The sequence below is a fragment of the Rattus rattus genome, chromosome 2, assembly GCF_011064425.1.
Source record: "Rattus rattus isolate New Zealand chromosome 2, Rrattus_CSIRO_v1, whole genome shotgun sequence".
Classification (NCBI taxonomy): domain Eukaryota; kingdom Metazoa; phylum Chordata; class Mammalia; order Rodentia; family Muridae; genus Rattus; species Rattus rattus.
Genome location: NC_046155.1, coordinates 211,681,478 through 211,697,800, shown reverse-complemented (window position 1 = coordinate 211,697,800; position 16,323 = coordinate 211,681,478).

Here is a 16,323-nt window from a genome sequence, read left to right as displayed (position 1 = left end):
AATGTACATCTCTCAGCCCCTCCAGCACCATGTCTGCCTGCGTGCTGGCTTGCTTCCTGCCGTGATAGTCATGGACTCTGAACCTGTAAGCCAGCCCCAACTAGTGTTTGCCTTTATAAGAGTTGTCTTGGTCATAGTGTCTTTTCACAGCAGTAAAGCCCAAACTAGGACACTAGGTAACCATTTCAGTTGAACAATGGGTTTTGTTTCACTTCAGGCTGCAGAATTCCCCTTCTCCAGCTACCTGGAACACCTAATTCCATATGGCTACCTTAAACTTGGAATATATCTTCCAACTTCAAAAAGCTTTCAGAAAAGCCTCCATCAAGCTGTACCCAGATAGGGCTTTCACACTGTGAAATCTTGCTAGGATGTAATGCCCACGTTCCTGCAAATTGATTTGAGCTGGGTTTAAAAAAAAAAAAAAAAAAAAAAAAAAAAAAAAACTTTACAAAGACATCAGCAGCTTGGTTTTTTTTTTTTTCCTGTAAACTATAGGAAAGTGATTCACCATCAGGTCAAGATATTAGCTTTCAAATACAGCCTCGACATTTGGTGTATTAATTTAGCTCTTGAGCAACCGAATCCTTAAGGTATTGAAAGTAACATATTGCTTCTAAGAAACAAGTATTGGGGAGCTTTGCTACTGCAAATGTGAGGGTAACCTCATGCATGCCTGAGCTCACAAGGAGGATGTCTAAACCATTTTTCCGTTGTTTATTAGAAAGTAAAGAGAGTTGTGATGTTGGAAGTAAGTAGTGACCAGTAAACAAACGGTAAGTATGAAGCATGAATACCCCATTCCCTTACAGCGCTGGTTTCCAATGAGTTCTTAGATCTCACACAGTTGGCCAAACCTCACAGTGCACCTTGATTCTGAACCTCTCTGGGTCACATCCCATCTACTCAGCAGTGTTGGAGGGCTGAGAACTGAAGAACTCCCGGACTAATTGTTAATTGGCAGGCAAGAGCAAATGTGTTGGTTTTCTATGAATTTTCCCTTCTAGAGGACACTTCTAGACAGTATAAAGTGGACAATATGAATACACTTAATAATGACTAAGGTCAGATACATCTTACTCCATGACCTCCAAATTATAATATAGTGGATCGCATGAATAGTTGTAATTCTTCATTCCTCCCACAAGTTAGACCTCTTGCCATGAGATTCCCACAAATTGTCCACTTTCCATCCTCCCTGACCTCAAGTTCAGCCCCATAACTCGATACATTAGTTGCTTTTCCTCTTCTGTGATGCTAATACCAGACAGGAACAGAAGAGAAGAAGTGCGTTTTCCCGATGCTTAAAGAACTTTCCATCTGTCCTGGTACACAGAGCTTAACGGCACTCACACCAGTGGGAGTGGCTAGGGGGTGCTCCTCGTTTTACAGCGGACCAGGGAGGAGAGAGCAGCTGGAACTAGGGTCCAGACTGGAACCTTCAAAGGTCTGCCTTCAGCAATTCTCTTCCACCCTCTGACCTCCAACTCCTAAAGATTTCACAGTCTCCCAAAATAGCCACCAGCTGAAAAATGGGAATTCAAAGCCCAAGCCAGTGAGATTTAAGCCATAACACAGTGTTGAAACATAGGGACAGTCGAACCTGTTTCCATTCGCTGTCTTGAACTTCTTATCATCACCGAAAATGCATGCCTGAGCTGGAACCTAGTTCTTTCTCTACTTACAAGGGGGCTAAAGACAAATAAAACCATTGTGAACCGAAACTGCACCAGTGAGAAGCACATTTAATACACCCAACGCTGACTCTTACTCCTCAGTGACGTGATACGCTACGGAGTGTTGGCGGTTTCCTTTGTGACTGTGCACCTGACTATGAGTTGTGGCTCAGCTCACTGCGACTGCCCAGGAGCCTGGGGAGCAAATCAAGACTCACAGCACAAAGAATGGTTTCTAGTGCAACCTCTTTGACTTCCACAACGTGGTAATGTCAGTCTAAGTCAATCCATTGTGTCTGGGGAGTTTCTATGTCCCCAGTAGGAGAAGGGGACATGAGAGATAGAATTGCTCCAGATAAGAAGCTCTGGCCACACCCAGCTCAGGACAGAGCCATCAGCCACGATTTGCGTGCACGTGTGCGCATGTGCACACACACACACACACACAGAGGCATGGTGACTGAATCAAACCACTCATGTGTTTATAAAGTGCAATACCACACCGTGATTATAAGGTGCTGAATTCTGATGTGGTTAATGACATGACTGCATCACTAACTTGTCAACGAGGGGTCAGAGGGTACCTGGAAGAGAATGGGGGACAAGAGACTCGAAGAAGGACGCCAAGACAAGAGTCTAATCAAGGCGACAATTTTGTTTTTTCCCAAGGCTGAATTTATACCATAACAGGGGTAACAGAGGGAGGGGGGAAGTGTGAAACATTTACGAGGGCCAAGGACACAATATTCGTGTGGTCAGGGAATCGGCTGATGTTGACAGGATGTTGGAAAGGTCACAGGTTTGTCATATTATTGGTCAGCAGGAGAACTTTATCATATTATTATTTATCTTGACCACCAAGTTTGTATTAGTCTTCTGCAGCTGGCTGGGGATTTTCCATGAACCCAGTCATACTTAATTCTAACCATAATAATAACATCAACAATGGAGGGCTTCAAGGGCATCGCTCCCAAAACTAACTAACACATGAACGCAAAACATTAGTCCTTTTAACTTCTGCTTCTTGGAAAGTAAAGAATTTCAGTATACTATGGATTGGTTGCCTGACCAATATGTAAGTTATCTTCAGGCACGTGTCTATCTTATGTACAATTCCCTTAAGAATCAGCAGTATCATATACATCAGTCGAATCCTTGGATTAACTCAACACAAGAAACAATGGGAGGTCAGGCCTGGTAGCCCATGCCTATAATTCCAACACTAAGGAAAACTAAAGCAAGAGAAGCACTGTCAGCTCAAGGCCAGCCTGGGCTACATATTGAGTCTAGCTAGTATATTTATGTATTTTACATAATATAGCCTGCTCTATTCCTGTGTGCCTCCAAGAACATCCTCCATGTTCCAACAATTGTCTCTCCTGCCAGACCTAGCAACAGAACCCTGTTTCCCTGAGACTCCCTCTACGTCCAATCATGGCCCTGGGATTCAGAGCTAAGTGCCTACTTGCTAAGGAAGAATACTTTTGTTCTTAAATCATCCAAGCCAGACTCTCTCTGGCTGGTGCATTTTACTTGAATATGGCTTACGGATAATGTTGCTGTGAACTGGATACATGATCAAAGTATCACAGAATGTCGCCAGAAGCCACCTGTACTATAGGCCTCTGTCACACTGAACTCGGGTCACACTGAACTCTTGCTCAGGTCAGTTTTCTGAGGGAACGCTGCTGGCTGTGGCTGTGAGGGACAGGCGGAGATTAGAAGCACACTTGGCCGGCAGAGCAAGCCAGCAGCTGCCTCGGCTATTTCTGCAGATTCTTCTTGGTGCTGTTTTCCCTGCACAACGGAGCCCTCCTCGCTCCCAGAGTCCAGTCCCTATCACAACTGCCTCCGGCTGCCCTCTGACTCTCCTGCTCGTTATCCAAAATTACCACTCTGCCTGCACCTCCCACCATTGTAAACTGCAAATTCCATTCCCAGAATCTCAGTTAAATGGTGGAGGAGAACAATTCAATTACAGGAACCCACATGGTTGGTACATTCATTCAATTTGCATTTCTTGAGAGAGCTTATGATTGAAATGTCAGTCACCATTCAACTTGCATTTCTGCACTGATGTCAGATGTGGTACATGGTGTGACATATAAGGATGTAAATGCCACTTACAGACCACCCAGGGGAAGTAGAGAGCTGCCTTGCTCCCAGAAGCACTGTCAACTCAAACAAATTTCAATTGGTGGAAATTAAGCTATGGGAAAAGGGAATGGGGACCAGATGGTGGGAAGGTGAAATTTACCTAAGTCCTAACCTTCAGGCTATTTTCCTATGCCTATGAAGTAAAGAGGGAAAAGAATTCACAAAGCAAATTTCTCTTCCAATACAGAGAGAAGGGTTTCATCAAACTCCGTGCCTTCGTTGCTGTAACCCTGTGGATAGCCCTAGACTTGGTGGTAAGAGAGCAAAGTAGACAGATAGTAAGTGAGAGAAAATAAGTTCTTCTGTGTAGGAACTGGGTCACTCACATCTCTGTGTTCTCAACACGCTCAAACACAGTGTACTGTACAAAACTAATTACTGACGAGCTGAGCTGTTTGTCACCTAGAGAAACTAGAGCTCTCTTTTCACAAAGACACGGGTGCCCTCCTGCCCCGTCATGTGCTGAATTCTACATGCTCAATAACCAACGACCTGAATCACAAAATACACAAACCACTGCTCCTGGGACATTTAATTATAGCCTCGAAGCAAGTTCAACATCTTCTCAGGTTGCCCCTCCCTGTATTCACTGAATCCTGACTGCATGATTAGTGAGTGATCTCCAGAGTCACAGAACTTATGGAATATGTCCATATATTAAGGGAATTGATTGGAATGACTTACAGGCTGCAGTCCAGCTAACCCAACAGTGGGCAGCTGTGAATGGCGAGTCTAAGAACCGAGCAGTTGCTCAGTCCCACAAGGCTCGTTGTTTCAGCTGGTCTCCTACTTAAGCTGGAATCCTGAAGAAGTGGGTTCCAACAGATGTGCTGGCAAGTAAGTGCAAACAGGAGTAGAATGAACCCTTCCTTCTTCCAATGTCCTTATGTAGGCCTCCAAGAGAAGATGTAGCCCAGAGTAAAGGTGTGCACCACCACATCTGGACCTAAGCTGTACTTCACTTGGAACTTGCTCTGCTCTAGGTTGGCCTTGAACTCAGAGATCAGCTAGCCTCTGTCTCCTGGGATTAAAGGAGTGTATCACCTGGCCTGGGTCTAAGCTTTTTATAATCACTATACTTCAAGATCCAGATCAAAAGTCTGTGTCTTCCAGCTTCAAGGTCTAGATCACAGGTGTGCCCACCACTTCTGGATTGTACTTCATTCAAGACACAGTCATGTTGACAACCAGGAATAGCCATCACACTGGGTTTCTCTGGAAATGGTGGCATAGGCAGCTGTCTGAATAAGCAGACTCCCACTAATGTGAACGTTCCACTGATGTTGATCAGGAAGTTTTGAGCATAAGATACCTTCCTGTGAGTTACATGAATTTCAATATTAAACTCTTTCATATTTCTCAGTCATTGTGGTCTTTTTTTTTTTTTTTTTACTTTAAGGATATAGATGATCTATGGCAGCAGTTCTCAACTTTGCTAATACCTCAACACTTTCATGTAATCCCTCATGTTGTGATGACCACCAGTCATAAAATTATTTTCTTTGCTACCTCACAACTGTAATTTTGCTACTGTTAAAAATCATAATGTAAATGTCTATGTTTTCTGATGATTTTAAGCAACCCCTAGGAAAGGGTCATTTTGGAGAACAACTGATTTGTAGCCAAATATCAGTAACAAAATTTCAAAAGTAGAAACTTCTAAAGAAAATCCTCTTGAAGAATAGAGAATCCCATCTGGGCTATCATAAACTATTTAACAACAACAACAAACAAACAAAATGAGCATTAGGCACGAGAAGCCTTTAGAGTTGTTGGTCAGGGTTGTCCAAGAGATTCTCAGAGCATAGGCTATTGTTGTTGCCCTTGGTTGCATCCCAGATGTTGAAGGTAAGTCCATATTGTTAAAGACATCATGTACTTGGGACACAAGACCTAGAGGACCTGAGCTAGATCTGAAGTGACAGCTAGTCTGAGGACTAGCTTTCATGGCACTAAGGAAGCCACTGATTGTCCTACATATCTGTAATGCCTATGAACTAAAACAATGATGAGCAAGGCACAGTATATCTAAGGGCGCGGTAATGGCACACATATCTTGGCAGTAAACAAAAGCTCTCTAATTGACTTAGAATGCTCAACAAGAGGGAAATCATGACTGGTTCTAGAAACCTAACTCTTTAGAGTTAATGAAGTCAAGGATCTTTGAGGAGAACCTACAAGTGCTGCTTTGCTAAACAACGTAATTTCTGAGTGTGTTCTAGTTATCTTTATCCCCACAAATAAACAACAGATAAATAAAAGTCTCACCTCTCATCAAAGAAACATCTTACAAGAGACAGACACTATTGTAGAACACAATTGACCTGAACGCAGAGAACAAGTGACACTTTGGTCCCCAGCCCCAGTACCTTTAGCACAATTCCTGTATGTAAGTGTCTTAGTTTGGGTTTTACTGCTGTGAACAGACACCATGACCAATGCAAGTCTTATAAATGACAACATTTAATTGGGGCTGGCTTACAGGTTCAGAGGTTCAGTCCATTATCATCAAGGCATGGTACAGGAGGAGCTGAGAGCTCTTCATCTGAAGGCTGCTAGCAGAAGACTGACTTCCAGGCAACTAGGATGAGGGTCTTATAGCCCACACCCACAGTGACATGCCTACTCCAACAAGGCCACACCTACTCCAATAGGGCCACACCTTCTAATAGTGCCACTCCCTGGGCCAAGCACATGCAAACCGTCACAGTAAGGCTCAGAGAACATAGCAAAGAGGAGACAGGAAGACTGTAAGAGAGAAAGAACAGGAAGTTTTCCATGGAGAAGCTATGCCCATGTAGTCTCATCATGATGACTATCCGACAAGAGCTAAACAAGGATGACATCATTACACAAAGAAGGGGGAATCTTACAGAGCCTCAACCCTCACTAAAGAACTGTAGGCAACTGAAGAATGCTCATGGTGAGAGAACTAGTTTCCCCAAGGACGCGCCTCCAGATTGGTTATCCACTAACAAAGTGGCCAGCTCTGAAATTATATACATAAAGTAACATTATATAAACTGAACAGGTTATATTTCTATATTTAGGAATGCATTATGTGTGCATGTGTGGAGCAACAATTAAGAGAGGCCATGAGTTTGACAGAAAGCAATGAGGACTGCATGGGAAGGGGGATGGGGGTAAGAAAAAAAATGTAATTACAGTGTAGTTTTTTAAAAAGTTTTAAAGAATCAACATACTGAAAAGCAGTAGGACAATGTTATTTAAGGAAAAATAAACGTTGTCAGTCAAAAATTTAAAAAACAAACAAAACAAAACAAAACACAAACAAAAAGGGAGAGAGGAAATATAACTATCTTCAGTCCCAGAGGATCTGACACTTTCTCTGGTTTATGTGGGCATTGTATACACAGGTAGTACACATACATACATGTAGGTAAAACATTCAGAAACATAAATTTTAAAAAAGATAATAGAAGAAATAAAAAAGAAAAGACGTGCTGTTTAAGAGCAAGTGTACGCACATCCACGTGTGTCCATGTTTAGACCTGATCCCACCCATCCAGGGCCAGCAGAGAAATTATCTATTCGAGACAAAAAGGAAATCTGGTTCAACACAATTTAGTTAGCCAGTGTTGGTTCAAACTTCTGGAGTCTGACACCAGGCAGTTTATTATAAGCTTATTTATACACAGTACAGTTTGAGGGAGAGTTTCCTGTTATAATACAATGCACAAGGAGGCATAATCACATTGAAACTCTTCTCAAACTACATATTACTTCTTTTTTTTTTTTTTTTTTTTTTTTTTGTTTCTTTTTTTTGGGCTTGGGGACCGAACCCAGGGTTTTGCGCTTCCTTAACATATTTATTTTTCCAAGAATATGGGTTCTAGAGAAAGGCTACATGTGTTACCACAAGGGCCTAGAAGAGGATCTGGCCTGGTCTCTCATACAGATAGCGTAGAGTTGATTTAAGCTGTTAAGTACCTCCAGTCCCGGCTGTGGGAGCTTGAGAGAGACTCTGGCCATACAGTAAGCAAAGGTCACTTGATTATTAGCCACCTCCATTCCCTGCCTTCTGGGAGGAAAAAACAGGTTATACATCTTTCCTGTTGAATCCTGCATGTTTAATAGTCTCCTTGTGAGCACAAGGACCTTTGTGTTCCCAACAAACACATGCTCACAAAAAAGTGAATAATGAAGATAGGCAGGAGTAATTACAACATTCAAAATACAGCTATTTTTGTATTTTTAGGCAATTCCATTTTAGATCAGTTCATGCCTGCCTCAACTTACTTATGCCCTGCCAGATTATTGGAGTAGCAATTAGTATTTAAAACTTCCATTTTAAAGCGACTTGGGTAATGCTAGGAAGAAAATATTCTTAAAATGTAGTAGATGTTCAGAGTCTGAATTTTCAGCCTCACCCCTCGTCAGAAAGGCTTACCTGAGAGTGAACCATTGGACTTTAGCAGAACAGCATGGAGTTGCAGGATGACTTCCAATACGTCAGTGACCTTGAGTAATGAGATGCCTCTGTATTACTAATGGCCCCATCACGTACCTGGGTGTGATGTGTCTCCTTTGTGTGGTCTTAATAACATTACCTTTCAAAAAGATTTATGTTATGTGTTCCGGGTATTTTGTTAGCAGTTATGCATGTGTACTAAGTGTGGGCACTACCCTTTGAAGTCAGCAGAGGATATCAGAACCCCTGAAAGCACAATGGTTGTGGGCCAGCACATAGGTGCTGGAAACCAAACTCGGATCCTCCTGTGAGAGCAAGTGCTCCTAACCATGGAGTCATTCCCTCAGTGCATGACCTGACCTTTGAACTCAATGGTAAATTGACCGAAAGGAGATAAGTTTCAAAACAACTTACTATAAACCTCAAAGACTTCAAGGCCCTGATTTTTAAAATGTTCTAGGTTTCTTAACAGTAGCCGAAGTCCACACATTACAATTAGAAATAAGATTTTATAAAAACCGAAAGAGAGTAGACTGAGGCCTTATACTGGGCTTTACAAAGCTGCACTTAGGAATGGACAAATGCTGATTCATTTGGTTTCTTGCTTCCTGAGACAAGGTTTTGATATATAACCTAAACTGGCCTGAAATTCCCTAGGAAGTCCTAGGTTGCCTTGAACTAATGTTCACTCTGCTTCAGTCTCCCTGGTGTCGGGACTGCAGGCAGGTACTCTGTCTGACTTGAATAAAACCTTTTGGGTCCTTTTCATAATAACTACTCACCTTTTGCTCTCCAAAAAAAAATTTACTGATCAAGAAGAAAATTTTCTAGGACTAAATAACACCAAGTACAGACATAAGAAGGTAAACCATATACAAATACAAAACAATAACAATCAACCAGCTCACAGCAGAGAACATCTCTGGGCAGAACACTGTGCTAAGATCATCCACAATAACCAAGAGACAGGGCCAACCTACCTGTCCACCAATGAATGAATCAACCCATCAACGAACAAATCTACAGAATGTATGAATTACTATTTATTTTTAAAAGGAAATGCTGTAATTTGTACCCACATAGAGGAGCCTGCAAAATGTTATGCTAAATAAAACAATCCAGGTCCAAAAAGGCAAATACCACATAATCCCACTTCTATATGGAAAGAACAAAAGTTAAATCCATTACAGCAGACAGTAGGAGGGGGGTCCCAAAGGCTGTGGGGGTTGGAGGGAGGGTGAAGAGTCAAGGAGACATTGATCATAGGACGAAAACCTCAGTAGAGCAAGAGGAATAGTCTGATAGATCTATTATATATCATAGTGACTACAGTTAACTACAGTGTTTCATATAAAATGGCCAAGACTGTTTTAAGTATTCTCATTCCCCAAAATAAATACATGCAGTCATGCGTGCCAACTCTATGGTGATTCATCACAGTTGTCAACTAGATGTGACCTAGAATCACCTGGGAGATAGGCCTCCAAGTATGGCTATAAGGTTTTCTTGATTATTGTTTAACTGATGTTGGAAGAGTCATCTTACCTTATAGGTGGGAGGGTTCCCTGGGTCAGAGATCTTGGACGATCCAAGGTGGAGAAGGGAAACCGAGCATTAGCAAGCATGTGTGCACCGCTCTCCTCTTTGGCTGTGGATGTAATGTGACCAGCTGCTTCATCTGCCTGTGTCTCAACTATTCCAATATGACTAGTCCTCGGACTATGAGATGTAATAAGTCCTTTCTTATAGATGTCATGGTTTTGAGCATTGTGTAAAGGTTATCCTTGTGTTGTTAAAATGCTGGCTTCTCTTGCCCTCATATCTTGTTTCAATCTGGTAATGTTTATACCAAGAATCTCCTATCTGAAGTCTGTGTAAACAATTCTTACCATTTATTGACTGCCTTGTCAATAAATAATGATCATCCAATGGCTGGGCAGAAGAGGGAATAGGGCAGAACTTCCATTATCCAGGAGAAGGAGAAGAGAGACAGAGAGAGAGATTCAAATCAGCCAGAACAATGGAAGAATCTCTCTCCATGAGGAGAGAGTCCAAAAGAGATCATGAAAACACATGTGAAGGCCAAAGAGCAAAACAATTAATAAAAGCAAGTATATTGAGGTCATGGCTAGAGGTGGCCAGACTAGCATAGAGGATTAATACATTAAACTGCCCAGGTATTGAGGTGCAACTTGAAGTAAATCTTGGTTTCTCTGGGTGGTTACTAAGGACTAACTAAGGTTTAAAAAAAAAAAGAACAGCCACCAGACAAATTCATTACATATACTTATATTACAGTAATTTATTTTATACCTCCTCCTTGTATTTATCACAACTACTGGCAAAGAAACCAAATTCCCATTAGCCATTCCATAACAAATGCATACATCCAAACTCCATGCTATACATAACAAATAGGTAATTTTACTTGTCAGTTACAAACATATTTTCAAGCCATCATGATGGACACTATGAAACAGCCTAACACAGAATATGAATAAGAAGTGTTAATTGCATACGGATGATGGAAGGACCATCTTGCAAGATAAACTCAGGAAACAGAAACTCTGGATTACCCCTCCATTCATTTCTTCAGTCTGGATTTCTTACCTGACAAAAAAGGAAAATGATACCTATTGCATAGGATCATGGGAAAAATGTATGAGATTCAAGTATCTGGATGCTGGCTGGGTAGGGGTTTTATATAGCACACAGACCACACTCAAGAGAGCAACCAGAAAGTCTGATTTACATACGAGCAAACTTGAAGAACAGATGATAACTGAATTCTAAATAAATAGGGGAAAAATCATCATCCAATGTCCTTCTTGAAAAGAAAGGCGGGTTGGGGATTTAGCTCAGTGGTAGAGCACTTGCCTAGCAAGCGCAAGGCCCTGGGTTTGGTCCCCAGCTCCGGAAAAAAAAAAAAAGAAAAAGAAAAGAAAGGAGGGGAAACCCAGAAAACGTTCTGTCACTGAGACTGCTGTCATAGAATAGAATGCTGCTGAATAGAATACTGTCCCCATGTTGGAGCTCCAGAGTCAGGAGAGAGTTGTACCAGGGATCTGGGATCAAGAGAGAGCTGCCCACCGACTCTCTCTGCGACTGCATATTGCTTCTTGTTATTTCAGGAATTAAAATGCTTCAAATAGTAATAATAACAATAACATTAAGAAGAAGACAGATCTTTCCCCAAGAACCTCACTTCCACATTCCTAAAGTGAAGCTTGTAGGACTCGGTAGTGGAAGGAAACACAGAGTCCCCGAGTCCACCAATGTTTCTCTCCTGTTTTCCACATCCCTGTTCTGCTTACAAATCTTTCTCTTCCATACTCAAATCCTACTTTTAAACTAAAACCTTCGTCGTGTTTATCATGGCCCTCTAGCCTGTAACCTCAGAAGTAAACATTTTGCGGTGGTGGGGATGCTGGGTACCCAGGCGAGGGTCTTGGGATCCTCTCTTCCCCTCCATGATATGCTATTTCAATTGCATAGAAGACACACCATGTCTTTCCCACTTGGGCTCGCATCTGGGGTCCTGCAAACTGGGCTAAGAGAAATTAATAAGAGAAAAGCATATACATTTTATTTGACGTTTTTATGTGATACAGAGGCCTCCCTAGAAAAGAGGTAGAACAGATAGGCCCAAGAGCTTATATATATGCTTCTGACTAAGAGTGATAAATTACAGAGGCGGAAGGAAAGGGCAAGGCTCTTGAGATTCCCAAGGGCTGAAACCTGTGGGAAGATAAATACATGGGAAAACCCACAAGAGGTCAAGGCTAACTCAGCAAAGTTTGTATGTGCCAGGCTGTCTTGGTGCCAATTTTCTGTCATCTTCATGCTGTGTAACTTTCCCCCAGGGAAGGGATTCAAAATGAACCTTATTTCTCTGCGTTTCTGCTTTTACTCAGATAAGGATGGTTTTTCTACATCTGTTGAATCTCATTTTTTTTCTGCTCAAAATAATTCTCATGCCAAAGTGGCATACTTGGGAGCAGCATGTCCTGATCCCCTTCCATTATAATGACATATAAACAAGAGAGAGCATTAAAACCCTTCAGATCTAAGTGCCTGGCCCAGGCTCACTCTGTCATATCCCAGATGCCCTTCAAAGAGGATTCTTGCAAAGATAATATTTTTGCTTTTGTTATTTTAAGGTCTCTGGGAAGATATTGCAGAGGCAGCTTCTAAATGTCACCTTTACGAATAAAATCTGAACCAGAGAATAACAAGCAGTCCTTGACCTAACTGTGTAAGGGTCTGAGTCTGCCTGGCTTATATGACCACAGGCATATGGTATAAATCTTTTCTGCAGTTTATATCACAGAAGTATGGTATACTCATCAATTTTCTTTACCGTCCTTACTGTCAATTTTTTTCCCTCTCATGATCTTTAATGAAACTATAACTCTAAATATTTCTTCCAGGGAATTTCTGGCAACTAAAGAAAAATCATTGTAAATTTCATAAATAAGCTTTGGAAATTATCGCCCATGCCTGAATTCTCCTAGACCAACCAGAAACCAACCTTGTCTTAGTCTGTTGATACAAATGGCCTGGTATTAAAATCCCTTAGGAAAAGCAGTATCTACCCTCTTCCTAAATCCCAAAGACAGACAGAGGCATGATTCCATTTGCAGGAACCAATGAACTAATTTGGCTTCCTTACAGAGCCCTGGGAAGGGATTGGTTGGTTGGAGGGCCGTGGGTGCTCCTCCATCCAACAGGCTGCATGTATTTGGACAGCCTTTACCCAGCAGCAAGGAGTCCCTCACTGTAGCATAGAGGGAGTCCTCCTCCCCTAACAGGTGGTAGGGATGCTGGATACCCAGGAGGGGCTTGGGATCCTCTCTACTCCTCCGTGACATGGCATAAATAGTCAACAAGCCGAGAAGATCCTTTTGCAAGAGTGAACAGCTAAACTCCCAAGATGGGGTTGCTTGGCTTAGAGAACAGTTACACTATATAGGGCCACTTATAAATCCTCAGTAATTTCTGGTCCAAGATCAATGTTACAATTTCAAAACAAAGCAATATATCTTTGGGGTTTTTTTTTAATGCTTATTATGATTTTCATCCCAAGGTTGTGGCAAGCTGATATCAGCGATTGTGTCTTTCCACATTCCGGTACCACCGGCTTTTCTCAGGCTATTTTAATACCCCGAGTTAAACGGGAGCCACGCGTTTCTATGGCAACAGAGATCATTGTAGCTGCTTATCCCAGTGTGTTCCCGGTAAATCACATTTTTAGGGATAATTTTTCTTTAACAAAGCATTGTTTAAATTGCTTCAGAGTTATAGCAATTACGTTTTCAATGATAAACATCAGCGTAGAGAGAGGAACAGCACATTTCAAATCTCCAGCAGAGGCCGGTGATGCTGCGAGCAGACATTGGCTGCCCTGCGCAGTTGTACTACACATCAGTGCTACTGGCACTGGACTGCGAAAACGGAAGCATCTCCTTTATACCGGGCTCCTAGACAGCGAACTATTCACACTGTCCTTCCCTTTAATTGAAACATATTTTATGCACTACATTTCAGCATATGTTACCATGAAAATCCCCCTCTTCTGTACAACTGCCGCGGAAATTCTGTACTAATAGACTCTGACCCAGTTAAAACTTGGAAGTATTTAGCTCGTCATACTCGGTTGCAATGTGCTTCGTAAATGGTTGTAAGCACGTGAGAAGCGTTCAGATGGATGGCCCATGATATGCTCGAGTCCAGAAGGAACCGAAAGCAACTGTGTGAAAGCACAGAGTGTAGAGGGACTTTAATCCAGCAACAGGGCTGCTCTGGCAAGGGATCGTCTTTAGATGTATTGGTGGAGTCACACGACTTGGGTACGGCTCTCAGCTCCGCCCATCGTATGAGGAAATAAAAGTGACATTCACAACACAGTGGTTAATCCAACTCAGTTCATGGTGAAGAGCTGAGCAGAGTCCTTCTTCCCTCTTGCCCAATTGCTCTCTTCCAGAAGGACGTTCCTAACATGGTAGCTAGCTCCCTGTCAGACAAAGCATGCTCAAGGCAGAAGCCTCTTGTCATAACCTCGCTCAGCCACTTCCACTATATCTAGTCATTATGACTAGGCCATACTCACTGGGTTCCAGGAAAACAGGGATATTAAAGAATTGTAGACAATTTTTTTTAGTCAACCCATCATACTATGTAAATATTAACTATTGTTTTTCTTTTGAAATTTTTTAAAGAATTGTCTGTAGCTAAGTAGATCCTTAAGACATTAATGTGGTTTTTAGTTGTGTTTTGTGTCTCCTCTTTTCTCTTTCAGTAAACAACTGCTCACTTCCATTGTTTCCTACACAAACTTGTGTTGATGAGGGGGAAATATAATTGGCCTGTATGTCTCTTCTGGTTTGGGCTTTGTAAACCCTTATTCTGAGGAAACAGTGTTTTCACAGACACTAAATAAAAGAAAATTACTTGTAAGTACAAATGATATATTTACCAGAAAAAGAAATCAATGGGATGGGGGATGTGCAAAGAAGGTGTGCCAACTTGGGATGCCAGTCATGAGATGCCAAAGGGTTGTGGTTATGTGCCTTACCTGTAAGCTGGGGTATTGTCTGCCTCAACAGTGAGCTCCACTGGCCTGGAGGTGGAAGAGAAAGCCAAGAAAAGCTTCAGCCATGAGAGGGACAAGAAGACAAAAGAACGTCGTTCATGAATGATGGTGAATGACAGCTTTAACTCAACACCATGATCGCCTTAATCCCGTGTAGAACTGTCACAACCTGGGCACAGGCACTGTGAACTAGAGACCCAGAAGTAGAAGTTGCAGAAGAATATCTATGTAAAAATGGAAATTCCTTCACTCTTGAGTTCCAACTGAGTCCTAAAACTTACACTCTTGCTGTTCTGGGCCTTAGTTCTGTCTGGGGCCAGGTATGTCACACCCGACGGCTGACTGGCCACAACTGCTGACAGAGAAACCGTCAACCTAACCATTTTCTAGAAATCAGATAGTCACAGACACTGGTGAGAGGTGGGATCAGAATTCAAGCCTGACCAAGACTGCAGCAACTGGTCCAGAAGCAGAGAGAATACAATGGCTAAGTGAACACTCATAAGAACCTCCGGAGACCAACAGCAATGTTACGACAGTGCAACTTTGTGTCAGTGTGGAGTTTGGATGAAATACCAGTCATAGCACTTGGAGCATTTACTATTTCTGTACGTCTGCTCCGCAGCTCCTTATATGGAGAAATTGGACCACACTTAGCTCTTTCCTCACAACACCCAGCATGACTGGCACTGGGTACTCAGTATAGATTTGCTGCTTTTATTTTCGACTTTATCACTTTATAATTCCTCCAGTGTCTAATCCAGCTTCCCTGGTTTTATTTCTGATGCTGTGAAAAACACTGTTAACCAAAAATGACCTGAGGCTGAGGTTGTTTGGCTCATAATTCCATGTCACAGCCATCATATCAGGGAACTCAAGGCAGGAACTCAAGGAGCTGGGCACATCTGAGTCATGGTCTAGAGCAGGGAGAAACTGATGAATGCACCCATGCTGCCTATTTGCTTCTGCTCATCTAGATCTTTTTATTCCAAAGCAGTCCAATGCCCAGCCTAGGGTATAGTGCTTCCCACATTGGGCTGCATTAATTAACAATCAAGGCAATCTTTCACAGACTTGCCCACAGGCCAACCTGATGTAGGCAGTCCCTAATTTAGGCTCTCTTCTCAGATGATTCTAGGTCATGTTAAGTTGGGAATGATAGCTAACCATCACACAGGCTTTTAAAGAGAGGGAAAAGAGAGTCCATTTGGTACCATGTACTCATGCACAAAGTTTTAAACTGAGAGATTGATGGTTGATATGAATATAAACAATAAAACCTATTGTTCGGTAGCATTTTGTGAACTGGATATTACTAGCGTCTTCTTGAACTCTGATATTGATTCTTTACAGCGCATTCTCTTTATCTAGCATGTAAATTGGACCTTTATGTACAATAAATCAGGGAGAGAGAGAATGGAGATGAGATAGGGAGCAAGCCTAATAAATGTTTTACAAAATGACTT